General features: G+C 36.2%; 1 pseudogene; it reads left to right on the forward strand.

The window, feature by feature from the left end:
• The first annotated feature begins 7,048 nt into the window (after positions 1-7,048).
• On the forward strand, positions 7,049-8,432 carry LOC123394368 (annotated as a pseudogene).
• The last annotated feature ends 4,703 nt before the right edge of the window (positions 8,433-13,135 follow it).

Consider the following 13,135-nt stretch of genomic DNA (forward strand, 5'->3'; position numbering starts at 1 on the left):
GAGGCAGGCAGAGAGAGAGGGAGAAGTAGGCTCCCTGTGAGCAGAGAGCCCGATGCGGGGCTCAATCCCAGGACCCTGGGATTATAACCTGAGCCGAAGGCAGAGGCTTTAACCCACTGAGCCACCCAGGCACCCAAGACACTCCGTTCTTAAGGGGCTGTTGAGTTACTTCCAGTCTTCTGCCATTAAAAGTAGTGTACCATATAAGATTTTTGCATATGGTTATTCCTTACTTTGAGCTGGGATAGGTTCCTAAACTAGTTATTCTGGGTCAAAGAAAATTCATACAAAATATTGCTAGATAGCACCAAATGTGCAGTTTCTATTGGACTGTATGCCAATAGGGTAAGTTGTCAAACTTTTGGAGTTTTGCCATATAGATACATAAAAATAGTTTAGTTTAGTTTAGTTTAGGGGCACCTGGGTGGTTCAGTGGGTTAAAGCCTCTGCCTTCAACTCAGGTCATGATTCCAGGGTTTTGGGATGGAGCCCCCCATCGGGCTCTCTGCTCAGCGGGGAGCCTGCTTCCCTTCCTCTTCCTTTGCCTGCTACTCTGCCTACTTGTTATCCCTGTCTGTCATATAAATAAATAAAATCTTAAAAAATAATATTTCAGTTTAAATTTAAATTTATCTTGAGTGAACTTGACCATCTTTCCATGTTTAAAGATTTTTTTTGTTTGTTTGCAGTTCAGGTTGTCCATTTTTATCACGGTTTGATGGGCTTTTTCTTCTCAAGGTTTTTATATATTATGCATAATAACCCTTTTTTGTGATGTATTTTGCAGGTTTTTTTCCTTGGCTTGATAGCACTAATCCTTTCATCATTGTACTCTCTTTCTCCCTTTCTTGTACCCCCGCCCCATCGTCCTCACTACAAGAACTCATCTTCCAAAGTACTTGGCTCTGAGCAAAATGAACAAACAAAAAACAACAAATAAACTGATGACAAAAAGCAACAAATAAACTGATGACCCTCTTTTATTGGAATTTTGTGATCTTTACAAGTCAGAGGATGTGATGAGCAGCATATGTGTTACATCTGGTCCAGTTTATGTCTTTCTTGAAAAAAAAATTAGTTTTCATACACTGACCTCACTCAATTCATTTTGAAAGTTTTTTATTTTATTTACAAAATGAGTACTTCATTTATATTTTATCAGGTTATTATTATTTTTTTTAATGTAGAGGCCCATGATTTCACTACTTTGACACACTCAACTAAATTTTCATATTGCTTATGGTAGTTTTTTCATTGATTCTATTCATGTTTTCAAAATATTTACAAATAATATCCATCAATAGAGATAATTTTACCTTTTTCATTTCATTTTTTTTTTCCATCTGATTGCATTGTCTACTGCCTCAAAATGAAGATTATGTATTAGTAAAGAAAAAGACATCCTTGGGCGCCTGGGTGGCTCAGTGGGTTAAGCCGCTGCCTTCGGCTCAGGTCATGATCTCAGGGTCCTGGGATCGAGTCCCGCATCGGGCTCTCTGCTCAGCAGGGAGCCTGCTTCTCTCTCTCTCTCTGCCTGCCTCTCCATCTACTTGTGATTTCTCTCTGTCAAATAAATAAATAAAATCTTTAAAAAAAAAAAAAAAAAAAGACATCCTTGATGTATTCCTGAGATGATTCTGATATTTCCCCATTATGGAATCATTACTTGAGCAATTTAATTTCATAGGGTCATATTGAATAAATTCACCTACGAATGGTGTCAGCTTACAGGTAGTTAAATCTAACCAGATAGTTACTTTGGGGGACATGTACATGTAACGGAGGTAAAGAGCTTGGCTATATTCTCTATCATCACTTGCAACCTCCCTCCCACACACCATGTTTTCTCCTTTCATGAGCTCTTCCTCCAACTACTTCTGGATGAACATTCAGGACCAGGGTCACTGAAACAGTCTGTCTATGTGGCTTTCTCTCCCTACCTATGTTTCAAATGCCAGGAATATGGTGTAATAGTGTAACCAGTGTAACAGTGTTGCTTCAGAGAAAAGAAGTAGTCCCTAGGGACCAGAGATGTCATGGAGTTGAGAACAGAGCACTTGCCCGTCTGTTAAGAAAGTTTTGTTTCCCACTTGTGTGTATACATGCCTCAGAATCCTTACACAGAGATTAGGTGACCGAAGTAAAAAATGGAATTGTTATCCCAAGATTGCCTTGCTCAAAACATATCTTAACACTCACAAATCCTCCTGAAACCAGAGAATTGTATGCAGATACATGTAATAATCAATCATGAGTTGAATTTAACAGCTATTAAATCACTAATTTGATATAGATCCCCAAATTCCTTATGCTACTCAAATGTCATTCTTCGGATGCACTTAACATCACCTATCCTACTGGAGGGAACATCATTCCATGTTTTTGGCTGTGGCAGCATCTCTAGATTCACAAAATATATGATGATCAAAATAGTGTATTGTCATTAGTACCATCTCTGTTTATGTTTAGCTTGGAGGGTTAGTTTAAATTGGCTCATACATATGTCCTTTGTTCATTCACCCTTTGGTGATTAAAATGGAAAACCAGAAAGCCGATTCTTGTTTCTGTTCTATTTATCTATGTCATATGTCGTATGTATATATATACATATACATATGTGTGTATGTGTGTGTGTGTATATATATGAGAGAGAGAGAGAAAAAGAGAGAGAGAGTGTGTGTGTGTGTGTGTGTGTGCAAGTGGAAAAGGGTAGAAGGAGAGAAAAAATCTTAAGCAGGTTCTACATCCAGCCCAGAGCCCAAGGAGGGGCTTGATCTCACAACCCTGAGATCATGACCTGAGCTGAAATAAAGAGTCAGATGCTGATCTGACTGAGCCACCCAGTTGACCCAGCATATAATTTTTTAAGTTAACCTCTATGCTCCTAACTTCTGGGAATTCCTCTAGTAGTTCTCTTTCTCCAAGAATGTTACAGAGTAACAATCCTGTTATACTTAAATAAGGTTGTTCACTTGTAATATTTTTAGGCAGAATGCTAAAAATACTACAAAAATACTTTATTCATTTTTATTTTATCAGGCATAGTCATTTTTCCATGTATTTATCACTTTCTATGGGAACAATATTAATACAATTAGTGTGAATATGGGAAACTACCAAGGCATTTAGAGGAAATAAGCAGAGAAACAAACAAACAAACACTGCTCTAACCACTAGAAAGGAAAAATACAGTAGTGTTATTATCTGAAAGGTATACCAACATACATGAAGTAAGAGTGTCAAAGTATATATATTAACATAGTCATATATGTAAATGTATATGTATAAAATATATCAATTGTATAGTTATAAACATATATTTATTTATATGTATAAAATATATCAGTTGTATATATGTTTATAAAATATGTATTATATATTTATGTTTTATATTTATAAATATATATTTATAAAATACATCAACTGTATAATTATATACTATATGAAACTATAAACAAAACATAATTTTGTGTGTGTCCATATATATTGTATATGCAATATATATATAATATATATAGCAGAGCCTTTACTTCTTAGGCCAACACAAGCAGAAATTCCTGTATTACTAACTTCACCAACCTGAGTCAGCTATTTTCCATAATTACAAAGCCTATGTCTTGATATCTAAAACTTTCCCTTAGAGTTTCCTCTCAAATCTATATATTCCTTTCAAATATGTTCTTTTCAAATAAATATATTTTCTTCAAATAGATCCTTTAACATAGCTAATACATATAATATTTATTACCTATAAACAATATATTTTTAAAATACATGAACTGTATTTACAATATGTAATGTAAACTACATAAAATTGTAAGTATAATGTGTGTGTGTTTGTGTGTGTGTGTGTGTGTGTGTGTGTGTGTGTTTAGCAGGACCTTTATTTCTTAGACTAACCCAAGCAACAATTCTGTATTTAGCAATGTTTCAAACTACCCTAAATCAGTGATTTTTCATAATTACAAATCCTATGTCTTGATATCTAAACGTTTCTGTCAGAGTTTCCTTTCAAGTACATGTTCATTTACCATCTAGATGGAAGTCTAAAGGCCTTCTAAGAAAATGGATCCAGGTGTTTACATTTCTTTTTTCTTTTCTTCCTCCATTTTTTTAACTGCATAGAACTGTAACATATTATGATGCTGAATATCAACATGAGTTAAGGTGGTATGGTTTGCTTCCCATTTTTTCTGTAATCCATAGTTGAAATTGTGAAAGCATTGGAGAATATAAAAAATGTGTTTTTAAAGTAAAAGAAATGGGGTGCCTGGGTGGCTCAGTGGGTTAAGCCGCTGCCTTCGACTCAGGTCATGGTCTCAGGGTCCTGGGACTGAGCCCCGCATCAGGCAGTCTGCTCAGCAGGGAGCCTGCTTCCTCCTCTCTCTCTGCCTGCCTCTCTGCCTGCCTGTGATTTCTCTGTGTCAAATAAATAAATAAATAACCTTTTAAAAAAATAAAGTAAAAGAAATAATCATTAAAGGAACAAAATGTCAATATAAAAATGCCTGTCATCCTCTATTTTTTTGAACCAAAATAGAACATTTAGGTGGGAAAATGAGACACTAAGGCATTGCTATCATGATTAACTGTTAACTTTTCATTATAATTCATAATTCTCTTCATAAGAACTGAAGCCTGGAAATGGGAAACAGAAACAATCATCTCTTTTGGGTTGCTATCATTGTCAATCTAACTCTTTCTCTGCTCCAGTGAACCTAAATTACTGAAAGTAATATTATGGGATGGGTAATTCAATGGTGTGAACAAATGTATCCCAATGCAAATGACCTCACATTATAAGGTGGCTTTTTCTTGCCCCTCAAAGTACCCTTCAATTACTACTTGGCCTGTGTTTGATTGCCGCCACTGTAATCTTCTACTTGTTGCAATCTGAAGTTAGTTCTAACCTAAACAATACAAAATTTAACTCCTTTCTATCATGCTATTTAGGAGATTTACTCAAACTGTTTGACTCACCAGTAATATTCAATTGAGCAGATAAAAATATGAAGATACAGTTGTTTGTTTTATAGAAAGTGTACCTTTTCTATTCAACACTAGGCATTCTTGGCAATACCTTGTGAAACTCAAAGCTGAGGTGAACAGAACTTGCCTTTCAAAAACTGGAGACAATCTGTCTCTTATGATCTCCACCTCTCTCTCTTAACTTTACTCTCCTACTCTTTCTTTTTCTTCTCCCTTCTCCACTCATTATCTTTCTTTTTCATCTTCTCTTGCCTTCTTTTTTCTTCTTTTATTTTTTTATTTTTTGCAATTTATTTTCAAATTCCTCTAGTAATTAATTTTGAAATACAAGGTTGGGTTGTATGACTTAAGGTTCACTGAGGGATGAATCAACAGTTACTGGGAGGAGCTCCTGGGTGGCTCAGTGGGTTCAGCATCTGCCTTGGGCTCAGGTCATGATCCTGAGGTCCTGGGATGGAGCCCCATGTCTGGCTCCTTGTTCAGTGGGAAGCCTGCTTCTCCCTCTACCCTTACCACTGCTCATGCTCTCTCTCTCTCTCTCTCTCTCTCAGACAAATAAATAAAATCTTAAAGAAGAAAAAGTTACTGGGAAGTTTGGTATGTGAAAGAGAAAGGAAAGGGAAGCAAGTAAATTCTTGTTATAAAGCTGAAGGGCTAGGACATAGACAAATGTGAAATTAAACGATGAGGGGGTTTGCCAAGAACTTTAAGAGTTTTGGCTTAAATCTGAAAATTTAATGGATTTGGAGTATACTATGTTATGTTATGTAAAGACAAAAACTGCATCTGTTACATTGTTAAAGAAAGGGAAGCATATGTTTTATACAAAGGATGTAGCAGTGCTACCAACAGGTAGTATATTGATACTCAAATTAACCTGCTCATACAATGCAAGTGTTGGTACTTCCTGTATTTCTATAATAAAGAGAAATAAAAGATCACTAAAGAGAGATCAGTAATGTTAATATAAACAAATGAATAAATGGAAAAATAAATCTGAAAATTCTTTCTCAATAATAAGAAATTTCATATATTTGCAAATGGCACAAAGTAAGACAAGAGCAGTTTGATATGAGGATGGATAGTTAGGAGGAACTGGGCTTAAACAATATGGAATGTGGTTATTATGAATTAACTTTTCATAACAGACCACTGAATTAAATGAATATCTCAAATAGAATATATATAAACTATAAATGTTTCATATTTTTTATTTTAATTCTATAATCCTATTTATTAAACTACTTTACCTCAGATATTATATAACTGGGATATGATAACCTATGAATTAAAGTTTTAGGGAATTTTTAAAATATGAAAACAATATTTGGAGACTTTATGACTTAAGTAATGTTATACAAATTTTAAACTATTGAAGATTTCAAGGACGTAGAGAAACAACAAAATATAGTGGAAATTAAACACTTAGGGAAAAAATATTTAAAAAATTAAAGATTGTTCATGATAGTAATCTAATCTTTTTTTTTTTCTTTTATATAGAGAGAAATAGCATGCATGAGAGCTGGGGAGGGGAAGATGGGGTAGAAGGAGAGGGGAGAGAGAGAGAATCCCAAGCAAGCTCCATGCCAGAGTACAGCCCCAAACCATGTTTATCCTACAACCATGAGATCATGTTCTGAGGCAAAATCAAGATTTGGATGCTTAATGAACTGAGCCACTCAGATGTCCCAAATCATCGTGTTTTGTTTTGTTTTAACCAAAAAAATAAACTCTATGGGGAACAAATTGTTAGTTACCAGAGGGCAAGTGGGTGGCAGATTGGGTGAGATGGTGGTGGGGATTAAGAGCACACTTACCGGGGCGCCTGGGTGGCTCAGAGGGTTAAGCCTCTGCCTTCAGCTCAGGTCACGATCTCAGGGTCCTGGGATCGAGCCCCACGTTGGACTCTCTGCTCAGCAGGGAGCATGCTTCCCCTCCTCTCTCTGCCTACTCGTGATCTCTGTCAAATAAATAATTATTTAAAAAAAAAAAAAAAAAAAAAAAAGAGCACACTTACCTCAGTTGCGGACCCGGCACGCTTCCTGGCCCGAGCCCGAGTCCTGGCCTCTCACCTTACTCTCCGAACAGCATGAGCTTCACCACCCACTCCACCTTCTCTTCCAACTATCGGTCCCTGGGCTCCATGCAGTCGCCCAACCACCGGGTCCCGCCTGTCAGCAGCGCGGCCAGCGTCTATGCAGGCGCCGGAGGCTCAGGCTCCCGGATCTCCGTATCCCGCTCCACCAGCTTCCGGTGCGGCTGGGGGTCCGGGGTCCTGGCTACGGGGTTGGCCGCCGGGATGGCCAGGGGTCTGGCGGCATAGGGGGCATGCAGGGCGAGAAGGAGACCATGCAAGACCTGAATGACCGCCTGGCCTCCTACCTGGAGAGGGTGAGGAGCCTGGAGGCAGATAATCAGACTGGAGGTGAGAATCCAGGAACACCTGGAGAAGAAGGGACCCCAGGTCAGAGACTGGGGGCATTACTTCAAGACCATCGAGGAGCTGAGGTCTCAGATTTTTGCAAGTTCTGTGGACAATGCCCGCATCGTTCTGCAGATTGACAATGCCCGTCTTGCTGCTGATGACTTCAGAGTCAAGTATGACTGGCCATGCGCCAGTCCGTGGAGAGTGACATCCACGGGCTCCGCAAGGTCATCGATGACACCAATGTCACTAGGCTGCAGCTGGAGACAGAGATTGAAGCTCTCAAGGAGGAGTTGCTCTTTATGAAGAAGAACCATGAGGAGGAAATAAAGGGTCTACAGAACCAAATTGCCAACTCCGGGTTGACCGTGGAGTTGGATGCCCCCAAGTCTCAGGACCTCAGCAAGATCATGGCAGACATCCGGGCCCAGTATGATGAGCTGGCTCGGAAGAACCGAGAGGAGCTGGACAAATACTGGTCCCAGCAGATGGAGGAAAGCACCACAGTGATCACCACACAGACCTCAGAGATAGGAGAGGCTGAGATGACCCTCACGGAGCTGAGACGTACCGCCCAGTCCTTGGATTCGATGAGAAACCTGAAGGCCAGCTTAGAGAACAGCCTCAGGGAGGTCGAAACCCGCTACGCCATGCAGATGGAGCAGCTCAACGGGGTCCTGCTGCACCTGGAGTCTGAACTGTCCCAGACCCGGGCAGAGGGGCAGCGCCAGGCCCAGGAGTACGAAGCCCTTTTGAATGTCAAGGTCAAGCTGGAGGCTGAGGTCGCTACCTACCGTCGCCTGCTGGAAGATGGGGAGGACTTCAATCTCAGTGACGCCCTGGACAGCAGCAGCTCCATGCAAACCATCCAGAAAACCACTACCCGCAAGATTGTGGACGGCAAGGTCGTGTCTGAGACCAATGACACCAAAGTTCTGAGGCGTTGAGGGAGCAGAAGCAGGGTACACTTTGGGGAGCAGGAGGCCAATAAAAAGTTCGAAGGTCAAAAAAAAAAAAAGAGCACACTTATCTTGATGAACACTGATGAATGTATAAAACTGTTGAATGCTTATATTTTACATCTGAAACTAATAGAACAGTGTATGTTCATGACACTGGATTTGAAATAAAACAAATAAATAAAATAAATAAATAAACACTATAATAAAATACATTTAGTTATGTTGTTAAATATTTACCATTACTCTTTAGATTTTCCTACGAAATAATCATGTAAGCCAAGTTTTTAAATGTGCTAAGGCAAACTAAAATACTATTTTGTGTAATTTTTTGTTTGTTTTCCTTTAAATGTCATATTTTCTGTTGTTTTTGGAAACATTTTTGGAAACTTAGACAACTAAATCCATGTCTAGTAAAGCTTAACACACTTTAAATCCAAAATGATGGATGATAAAACTAGAATAATATGTGCCCAGAGTAAACCCTAGTCATATATTATATACTGATGGAATGCTAACAATAGTAAGTACTATTTGCTATATTGATCACTGTTGCACAGCAATGATTCAAAATGTTTAGAAATGTTTTTGATATAAATAAATATCTTAGCCTACATTTTCCTATTTTCAGTCTCATGCTAGCTAATCTGTCATATTAAAATTTGTTGCTTTTATTTTTTAAGAGGTTATTTCAAAACTCCATGTAAAATATTACATTTTGTTTATTGATTCATCAACCACAGAAATTACCCATTTACTCTTCAATATGAAAACCATGTTTTAATTAATCCTTTCTTAGTCAACATCTGCTAGTATACATTTTAGGTTTTCTATTATTTTCTTATTATCCATTGTCATTATTTTCATCAATTTTGTAATATCTTATGATATCCTATTTTTAAGAGCATAATTCTATTAGTAGAAACAAACAAAAAATCTTCTAAGCTCTGACCATAAAATGACTTATAGCCTTAGAGCTATTAATTTATGATAATGTGTGAGGATTACATTTTATTTGCTTAAAAGTTTCTTCTGGATTGAATTTAATTCTTCTTAAAATACATGTATTTTAAAATCTGAACCCAGTTCCTCAGAATGTGATTGTATTTAAAGATATTCTTTTAAAGAGGTTAATTATTTTAAAACAAAGCCATGAAGGTGGGCCCTGATCCAATCTGATTGATGTGCCTATCATAAGAAATTTGGACACCCAAGGAGACATGAGGGATGTGCATGCACACAGGAAAAACCAGTGAAGACACAGCAAATAAATAAAAACAAAAGCAAAACAAAACAAAACATCAACTGTAAGCCAAGGAGATAGGCATTAGAAGATACTCATACAACATCTAAATATTGGACTGCAGCATCAAGAACTGTGAGAAAATAGATTTCAGTTGTTTAATTCACCCAGACTGTGGCATTTTGTTATGAGCCCCAGCAAAATAATACATGTTCTACATTCATGCCACTAAATAGAGCATTTCACTAGAGTCACAAAAAATCACTAAGACATGATCTCTAGTAAATTGTTTTTCATAGATTTTCTTATAGAGTTTTCAAATCTTTTCTTTTCTTTCTTTCTTTTTTTTTTTTTTTTTTTTTGGCATTACTTGCCATTGTCACACCCTTAAATTTTAAATCTCTTAGACATAACATAAGATAGTTTTGTTGTTGTTGTTGTTGTTGTTTTCTTTTCCATTTCTCAAGATGCTTTTCCTACATCTATCACACCTTCCTGTACTGTGTAGGTTACTCTTCAGGTCTGTTCCAGAGCTCTCATCTGGAATACTATATCTGGACCACACTGCATTATAGACATCATTCCCAAGACCCATGTCTTCTTATTTCTTGATTTCAAAATTTATTTCCCTGAAGTACATCTTCAAAGAATTTCCAAATATGGAACATGGTAGGTAAATTTTTCCATCTTTGTACAATTGTAAACTTTTTCCTCGACATTTACTTATGCCTTGGGAAGATAAGTAATTCTAGGTTAAAATATATATTTTTGATGTTTGAAGTTTTTTTTTTTTAATTTTCTTACATCCTGTTAAATTGCCATGCTTCAGACACTACTGATATCACTTGAATAAAAGAAAGTTTAATTATTTCCAGAAAATGTCAACACAAGAAGCATTGTATTTGGATATGTACAAATCTTATTCAACTTCTTCAGAGAAAAAGACTAGTGTTTTTCTGGGTCCATAATCTAGAAAACAATTCATGTGTTTTAGGTACTGACTGGGGATAGAGGGAAGAGGTATAGTATAAGGATGGTTATAGATGCAATGTGAGGAAAACATGATGGAGGTGCCATATAAGAATCTGTTATCCCATGTATATATATAAACCTTCATCTAATCCTGTTCTCCACTGCTCACCTCCACCAACCATGGTTCCTGGGGCTTAGCAGTCAGAGCTTTTCCAGTGTCCTGCTTGGTGGATTAGTTTCCAATAATTCTACAAGTTCCCCAGATGGTTAATTTAGTTCATATGTTCTCCTTTCCTTCCAAATTAGCTTTATTATGAAATCTGAAATCTCACTTACAGAGTTCCCAAAACTATTTGGGTGGGTCATGTGGAATATATATGCATATATATGAATATATATTTGAAATATAAATATATGTACTTGGAATTTAAATATAAATATGTGTGTGAGGTGTGTGTGTGTATATAGCAACCTACACAGAGCATATTTATATATAGAAAGAGATTTATATATATATGCACATTATAAATTTATCTATAACATATATTTAAATATATATGTATATGGCATGTATATGCAAATAGTAACTCATCATTATTGTTGGCATGAGTCTATCCTTAAACTAGATCCATTTAATTCTAATTCAAAATTGTTTCTATGGCATAGCGTCACTGGGATCTCATGGAATTTTAGAACTGAAAAGAACCCAGAGGACAGGGATGGTTGAAAAACCAGTAATCTAGAGACTGAAAGCATAGCTCACCGAAGTCTCACACATTAGACAAATAATGTCATTGTAAAATATATCTGAGTTTTAACCAAAGAATCATAACTTGGATAGTGAAAAATGTGAGCGATAGAGGGAATTATAAGAGAACCAGAAATATCATGATGTAAACAAGTTATGGAGGTGATAACATATTTTCCCCTCTTTTTATGTTGTTTTGAATTTTATTTATGACAACAAAAGATAACCTTTTTTTCAAACCAGAATTTCTATAGCTGCCTTTAGAATGGTAATTAATTGTTTCTGTGGCTCATAAAAGCTATACAGGTTAAAATTTAACACAACTAAGGATAAAAGGCTATATTCTGAAATTATATCTTGATCCCATTTACTTCATTTGTAATAATTAAAACAAAGAATACCCCAACTGAATTCCTTAACCTAATGTGAAATTTTCCCAATAAAACATTAGCTAGTATGAGATGATAGATTAAAAAATCATGCCAGCTTCTTACACATCCAGAATCAAGTATTCATTTGAATTCATCTATTTTCATGTCTTAAGTTTTCCACAAGTTTTCAACATTGTTTATATTAAGTAAGAGGTTTTTTTTTTTTTCCATTAAGAATATTAAAATATCTTATAGTGGGAAATACCTTGAATCATTAGCAATATTGCTGCTTTGGAAGATTTGCAGGCTTGATTGCACTGTAGTAGTTTAGCAACCTAAGTGCTATAACTATTAGTGTAGTGTGTATAACTATTAGTATTATTACCTCTTGAATTTTTTGTTGGACCAGATTATTTTTATTGTTCTCCTCTCTAAATCTACATTTTATAATTTTCTTTAGACAATTTCTTACTGTTGACAAGTCCAAACTAGAACAAAAATAATATAAAATTCATTATGAGAGGTTTTCAGTCTCTTTGAACTCAGGAAACAATAAATACTATGTTATTAAATCCTATTAAAATGGGCTCCTAGCCCAAAATCTTACTCTACAACTGAAAATATGTAATGCTGCTTAATGATCAGGGTGTTTGAGCTTCGATTTTGACTGTAAAAAATAATGATCTTTCATTATAATAAAATATTCCACTATTGCACCGTCTGTATTTTATGAATTACTCTACACACACTTTGTGTCAATTAGAGGCTGTGTCAATTAGAGGCCGTAGAATAAAAGCTAACACTTCAGCCTTTAGGCTGAGTCATTTATTTGGAGTTCACTGATGTGTTCTTAATTCAATTTGAAGTCTCTCCCCACCCATAGTTTGTGGAGAAAGAGATGCAAACATTTTTCTTCATTGACAATGACTGGAGAATGCATCAACATGACAAATATTTTCCAGGAGGAAAAAATAAAAAAGGTATACTGTGTGAATAACAGTCTCTCTCTCAAAGAAAAAATAAAAAAGATAATCATAACAATATTTATAATATTTCTTTTATCTCAAAGGAACCTCCAAGCACTTTAGAAATGTTAACAATGATCTGGTTCTGTGGGATTCACATCTCCTGTCACTGAAGAGGATTCATATTTAACAGTGCATGGGGATGACAGACCCTGCAGAAAGCTCAGTTGGATTTATTATCACATCCGTAAGGCTGAAGGGGAAGTACTGCTAATTTCAAACTGCCCATGTTAGAACGTGTATCCATCACAGAATCAAAGGCATGCGCTCCCTGCATATGTAAAATGTGATGTATAGCATAACATTCACCTGCTCTCAGATAAAAGTATTGATGAGGCATCTGCCCGACACCATATGGTAAGGTAGACAGCATTATGACTGTTAATAAGACTTTAGTAATCAT

This window comes from Mustela putorius, unplaced genomic scaffold, assembly GCF_011764305.1.
Source record: "Mustela putorius furo isolate JIRA1106 unplaced genomic scaffold, ASM1176430v1.1 tig00003834_pilon_pilon_pilon, whole genome shotgun sequence".
NCBI lineage: Eukaryota > Metazoa > Chordata > Mammalia > Carnivora > Mustelidae > Mustela > Mustela putorius.